Genomic DNA, 7,196 nt, shown 5'->3' with positions numbered 1-7,196 from the left:
GGTTTATTTCTGTCTCTTTTCTTTCCTGTACTGTTTTGGTTTTTTTTTTTTTTTCCTATCATTTACTATTCCCAATGGGGCTTGATTAGTGTTTTGCTGTTGTTTTCTCTTTTGGAGACAGGATCTTGCTCTGTAGCCTTGACTGGATATACAGAATCAGCTGCTTCCAAATCAGAGATGCTCCTTTCTCAGCCTCATGAGTGCTGCTGGGATTAAAGTCATTTGCCACCTTACTAGGATGAGTATTTATTTTAACCTGCTACTTAAGTGGAACCAATTCTTCCTCTAACACAAATAAGCCTTCAACGGCTCCCCAACCCCTACCCGGCCTCAGCCCTGTATGTGTCTCAACCTGCTGCTTCCACTTGCCTTCAGCGGCTACCCTCTAGCTATGAGTTCCAAGTACTGCTTGAGTGGAGAAACTGAGTTAAGAGCAGTGATTGTTCTTCCAGAGGACCCCAGTTCAATTCCCGGCAACCACACTATAACTCACAACCATCTGGAATGAGATCTGGTGCCCTCTTCTGGCTTGCAGGCAGACATGCAGGCAGAACACTGTATACATAATAAATAAATAACTTTAAAAAGCACAGATGCACATGTACAATAAACAAATAAATAAAATACATTTAAAAAATTCTTATAACATTAATTTTCTAGTCACATTTCCTTACAAGAACATACCTACTCCCTATGCCCCCACCCACCCAATGTACACAGAATCTTTTGTTTGGTTAGTTTTTGTTTGTTTGTTTGTTTGTTTTTTGAGAGAACTGTAGCTTTTGGAGCCTGTCCTGGAACTATCTCTTGTAGACCACGTTGGCCTCAAACTCACAGAGATCCACCTGCCTCTGCCTCCTGCTGGGATTAAAGGCGAGCGCCACCACCGCCCTAGTGTACACAGAATCTTAACACTGGTCAGATAAAGTGTGACGTAAACTCACCCTCAGCAGCAATGACCACAATGATTAACCAGAGACTGAATGTCTACTATGCATTAGGCACTGATTGACGCACACTCTTTTTTAATAAACACTCATTTCTTTAGTCCTTGTGATAACCCTGTACAATGAGAACTATTATCATAACTCCCCACCCTCATTTTGCAAACGTAGAAACAAGCCCAGAGAGGCTAAGGGATTTGCCCAAGGTCATCCAGCCAGTGACTGCACTTCTGTGACCTTGTCCCTCACAACCGTGGCCCTTTAGTTTCTGTCACCTCCTAGACCTTCCATGGGACAACTTCCAGACAGAACTTTGACCTAGTCTTCTCAACATTGAGAAACTGAGTTCTCCCTTTTAAGAGCGAAATATAAAGATGTATAAATATGGACCACAATCCACCCTAAATCTTTAACATAATTAATTTCTCATACTGTGCTGGCTATATTATTCTTTGGGGAAGGTCATTGAAGCTATTCTGCAATTTTTAAAGATGACCTCTAGAGTGAGTATAGCTGGATGGAGGTCACCAGGCTTTTCCATGTAGACAGACATTTAAAGCCTTGTTCCAAGTTAATTTTTACTACCCAATAAAGCACTATTTGAGCACATACTAAAGAATGACTTTCTGAAGCTTAGTGAAATAAGTCATTCATACTCCAACACGGATATCTTAGTGCTGGTTATTCCTGTAGGGAAACTATATTCAGATCAAACTAATTTCTTCAATGACATAAAAGGAGCGAGAGGCTTTGGGGTGTCTTATGTAACCAACTGAGTGCTGATGCCTTGGGACTTGATGGCAGCTGACAGGGAAAGGGAAACTGAACCTTAGAAATGGCAGAAATTATAATCTAAAAATTACAATAAATATCACCTGCCAGGTATTAAAATGATTAAAGGGCTTCTTTTTCTACACTCCTATTGTGAGAGGTTTCATAAGCAAATAATTTTAAGTATGTTAACCTGTTAAACACTAGTAATTAGCTGAGAAAAACAAACACAAATGTTCTTGAAGATGGAGCGAACCCTGAGGGAATTCAGTCCTCTGAGATCATACTAAGTGCTACTGAAGTAATTCTTGAAGACTGCCACCCCAGGTGAAAAACCCCTTTTATATTTCCCTCTCTTTCCCGCCACCTAATCACAGTGTCTGGAAAAACAAAACCAAAAATCAACCAAACAAACAAACACCCCAGGGGATTTGGTTCAGTAGGTGAGAGAGTTGAGAAAAATGAGAACCTGAATTTGAATCCCAGCACCCATGTAAATACATGGGTTCACTCCATGCACCCACATGTAGCCCCAGTGCTATGGGAGGCAGGCACAGCAGTTAGAGCACTTGGGCCTGCTGGCCACCAGCATGTGAGACCCTGCCTCAAAGGGAAAGGCACGGCGGTAAAGCAGGCCACCTGATATCTTCCTCAGGCCTTTGTGTGTGAGCACGCTGGAGCACAGCATACCTGCCTATTTACCACCCACACAAAACAGGGGCTCTCTGTAGCCCAGACTGTCCTGGAAATCAGTATGTAGCTCATAGTGGTCTTGAACTCACAACAATCCTCCCACCTCACCTTCCTGAGTGGTGAGATACAGTGTGAGCTATCATGCCCAGCTCATTGACAACTCCTATGGCAACTGTCAGGATCAGTTGCTAATATACACGGGCCTGGCGATGGATGAAACCCCTCTGGAATGTTTTAGGTTTTCATGAGAAGCATTAAATGTTTGTAATGGCTGTGAATGGAAGAGACGGTGGGTCTGCTGCTGAGCAGTTAATGGGGTGTGGTTTGGTCACCTCATGTCTCTGGACTTTAGTTTCGCAGTCTGTCGAATACAGAAATGAGATGAAATGGTCTCCAAAGCCCACCCTAAAAACTCTGAGCTCCACAATTTAAAGATATTTTTGAACACTGGTGTACAAACAAGACTTAATTCCATGAAATAAACTAAAAATATGTTTAAACCAGTGACATGGGAATAGATACCTTAAAAAATATTTCCCCAAAGATCCATTATTGTTAAGCTAGTTTCTCTCACACATTTCATCGTTTCAGCTAGGACACGGAGCAGAGCAAATGCCATCTCATGGAGGAAGAGGTGCCAGTGCTCTCAATACTGCCAAGGTACAGGCAGGAAGGATGTAAGTTCAAGGCCAGCCTGAACTACAACAGAGATCTTATCTTTTAAAAACCAAACAAACAAACAAATCTAGTACATAAGGATTGTTTCCAAAAGAAAAGAAATCCATTCTTTGTCACTCAGGAAAATGAGGAAAAGAAGGCAAGGGGCCAGGGGAGAGCTAAGAGCTAATTCACTTTCCGTGCCCTCTCCTGGTAGAAAGACAAGTTGGATGTATGTAAGGAGCTGACAGATGCACATACATATGGATATTCAAGAAGCCTAAGATAAAGGGTTGCTTTTCTGGGCATGCCTGCAAAAGGCCAAAGCCTCTTCGAGTGCACTATCAGCCTCCAAGTGTGTTCAACATGATGCAGGGAGAACAACGCAATGTTGGAAGAGGTGGCCCCAGAAGCACAAAGCAAGTCTCCTGCCTCATCAAGGCATGGGGAATTTGAGAAGTCCAGAAGTGAATGTGTTTCAGCAAGAAGACAAAGTGCCACTCTGAGGATGACCGGATCCGTAAAGCCTTGAGTTCAATACAGACACTAGTGTGGGGGAGGGAGGAAAGTGACAAACACCTCCAAATGAATTACAATGAAAGGAAATCGCATAATATCTTAAAAATCCTAGAAACTACCAGTTTGACCTAGGGGCCACACTAGAGAACAATAATCCATGATGTGGCACTTGGGGCATAGACATCCGTCCTTTCCTCCTGCGTGTAAACCTCCCTATTCCTCAGTCACTGGTTATTAGAAAACAGAGTTCCTGGGCGAGCAGTATATGGCACATGCCCTTTGTATTTGAGAGGCAGAAGTAGATCTTTTTGAGCTCAGGACGAGCCTGGTTTTACAAAGTAAGGTCCAGGTCATCTAAGAGCCTGTCTGGAAGGAAGGAGGGGTGTTTCTTTTCTTTTTTGTTTGTTTTTACCAGACAGGGTTTCTCAGTAGCTATGGAGCCAGTCCTGAACTTTCTTTGTAAACTCACAGAGATCTGCCTGCCTCTGCCTCCCAAGTGCTGGGATTTAAGGGCATGCACTACCACTGTCCGACTATAAATTTTTAAAGTAATCAGGATATGGATACAATTATGCTATTTTCCCATACTTTTAAAACTCTTCCTTTAATCCCAGAACTCGGGAGGCAGAGGCAGGCGGATCTTCGTGAGTTCGAGACCAGCCTGGTCTACAGAGCTAGTTCCAGGACAGGCTCCAAAGCCACAGAGAAACCCTGTCTCGAAACCCCCCCCCCCAAAAAAAAAACAAACAAAAAAACCTCTTCCCTCAATGTTTATTTAAACCTAAAACCAATGTTTATTTTTACCTAGTTAATAACCATAACTTTAATAGCATTTTTAATGCTTATTTGCATATTTGCTTAGAGATGAGCCTTGTTATACATATACAGTTCAGGATGGCCTAGAAATTGCCATCCTTTTGTTTCGGCCTTCAGAATTCTGAGATTATAGGCATGATCTACTTGTGCACGACTCAAGTTTTTTTTTTTTTAATTAAAAATTAAGTTTAAGTGTATGGGTGTTTTGTTTGCGTATCTGTGCACCACATACATCCCTGGTGTTTTCAGAGACCAGAAGATGCTGACAGATGCCCTGGAACTGGAGTTACAGACAGTTGTGAGCTGCCATGTGGGTGCTGTGTTGAACGTGGATCCTCTGGAAGGGCAATCAGTGCTCTTAAGGAATGAGCCATCTTTCTTCAAGATGTTTTTCAAATAACTGTCTTCACATACAGGTTTTGAAATGATTGTTCACAAGTCTTCATTTTCCTGACTTAAAAATAGAACATCTCAAAAATCACCATACTCCCCCCAAAGAAAGAAAGAAAAACAATTGTATATCATATGATAAAGTTTTATTTAAACGGCAGGAGAGATGTCTGCTATCCAGAAAGGTGATTTGCCTGGAATCACCTAAGAACTCTGGGGCTCACACAGTACAACACTGGCTTACTGCTCTCCTGGTGCTTCTCTCAGAATTCACGTTTCTCTCTCTCCTCGGTCTGGCTTTTATCAAGCTTTGTAATGTCTTATCTATCTTAAGCCTAGAGAGCAGTCAATGAAATTCAAGCAGGAAATCACTGAACGCTCTGAAAAGATGGGAATCCAGAAGTGAACCACTAGCTAGCTGTGCTATAACGAATAAATAGCGAGAGGAGTGCGTTTTCAGCCGTCACAGTGGCAGCCTGGGAATAGAAACGCGATCTCCTTGGGGAGAGATTATGCTAACGGGACCAGATACAGATACAAAAGTAATTCCTCTTGGGAGTTTCTCTTTTTGAGTATGTGGGCCCTAAAAAATAAAACAATGAAATAGTCACGATCACAACCTCCACACATTTATTTCTTCCGGAACATTATGTAGACCACTTTTCCAAAAATCAAAGCAAACTAGCTGGCCAAGATCTAAAACATTCTGGTTTGGGTTAACAGACACTGGAACCGACTCCAAACTTTAAGCTTGGCGAAAGCACATCTCTAAGGTTTGCAAATACCCCCAGCTGGTTTCATGGGCACAGAACCTGGAGCGCTCCCTACAGCTCAGAGTTAGAACCTACCGAGCACAGAAATCTCGAGTTACCAAAGACAGACTCCCTCACTCCACTCCACTTTCCGTTTAAGAAAACCAGGTGAAGGCTGGGGTGGAGGGAGGCTGAAACGGCAAAAAGCAAGATTAATCACTTCTCCCAATTACATCAGCAGCCCCCGCCCTTTCTTCCGAGCACCTCCTCTCCTAGAATCTTCGCTGCGTACTGGCGCTCCTTCGCCTATCCCCAGCTCCATTATATGCCCTGATACCTCCCCATTAGCACCCGCCCTGCCACACTCCCCCTTTCCTCTTTCCTCCTCCTCCGCTGGGGGAAGGAGGAAACCCGAGAGAGGAAACAGGGCGTTGGAGGAAGGGACTTCGCGATAAGAGAGGAGGCTCCATTGGTCCGGAGGCTGCACGGGCGCTCCCCATTGGTCCTGCCCGGCCGGAATCCCCGCCCCTGGCCCCGCCCCTCCCCCGCCGCCCCGCGGCCCTCCCCCGCGCCCCCAGGCCAGCCCCACGGCGGGGAGGGACCGACTGGGTTAGAGTGGAGGCTCCGGCGGTGTCAATGGCTCCTCCTGCCATGGTGCAGCAGCAGCGGCGGCGGCGGCGCTGGGGCTGAGGAGGAAAGGCTCCTTTAAGGAGGAGGAACGACGACGCCTCTTTTTGCCCCTATCTCCTCCCTTTACACTCATTTCCCCTTCGCTGGGGGGGGGGGGGCGGAGGAGAGAAGAGGCCGAAGAAAGAGAAAATTCCTCGCAGGGCGCTCTTTCAGGGGGTGTGGGGGGAGGAAGAGGAACGGAGGCGCCCGGCGCCCCCCGCGCGCTCCCGCCCCGCTCTCCCTCTCCGGGATCGCCCGCCCACTCCCCCCGCCGCCGGAGACGCCGCTCGGGAGTCGGCGGGCCCGGCTCGTCTGCTCGGCCGCAGACGCCGCCGCGCTTCGCCTCGGGCTCCCCAGGCGGACGGACGCCCTTTCTTTCTTTCTCTCGCCCGGCCCGTCTTTCTGTCTGCGTCCCTCGCGGCCGCCCCGCCCGGCGGCCTCGGCCTTGCCCGTGCGCCAGGCCTGGCCGACCGGCCTCGCTCGAGCTCCGGCTGTGCCCCCGGCCTCCTCGCGGACCCGGGGGCTCACGCCCGCCCCGGGCCCCCCCGTCCCTCCGTTCGTCCCTGCTCTTTCCCGCTCCCCACCCCCCTCTTCCCTGGTACCCGGAGCTCGCGGTGAGTGTGAGAGAGAGTGTGTGTGTGAGTGTGTGTGTGTGTCCCTCCGCCAACGCCGCCACCTCAGCCCGGCAAATGAACTCCGTCCGAGCCGCCAACCGGAGACCCAGGCGAGTGTCGCGGCCGCGCCCGGTGCAGCAACAGCAGCAGCAGCCCCCGCAGCAGCCGCCGCCGCAGCCGCCCCAGCAGCAGCAGCAACAGCAGCCGCCCCAGCCACCCCAGCAGCCTCCGCCGCAGCCACAGCAGCAGCAGCAGCAGCCTCCGCCGCCGCCGCAACAGCAGCCCCCGCCGCCGCCACCACCGCCTCCGCCGCCGCCTCAGGAGCGGAACAACGCCGGCGAGAGGGGTAAGGCCGCGCTCAGGGCCGGGCA

At 48.3% G+C, this 7,196-nt stretch overlaps 1 protein-coding gene across 2 annotated transcripts in view; it reads left to right on the top strand.

Annotated features, from left to right (window-relative positions):
* The first annotated feature begins 7,053 nt into the window (after window positions 1-7,053).
* Fbxo11 (F-box protein 11) overlaps window positions 7,054-7,196 on the top strand; it is an 81,714-nt gene continuing 81,571 nt past the window's right edge. For both annotated transcript variants that reach the window (XM_005354717.3, XM_005354718.3), the window contains exon 1: window positions 7,054-7,171. The gene's annotated coding sequence lies outside the window, so the exon portion shown is untranslated. The remainder of the gene's footprint in view (window positions 7,172-7,196) is intronic.

The sequence above is a fragment of the Microtus ochrogaster genome, chromosome 16 (genome assembly GCF_000317375.1).
Source record: "Microtus ochrogaster isolate Prairie Vole_2 chromosome 16, MicOch1.0, whole genome shotgun sequence".
Taxonomy (NCBI): domain Eukaryota; kingdom Metazoa; phylum Chordata; class Mammalia; order Rodentia; family Cricetidae; genus Microtus; species Microtus ochrogaster.
Note: the sequence above shows the minus strand (reverse complement) of the source record. Positions and strands in the feature narration are given on the sequence as shown.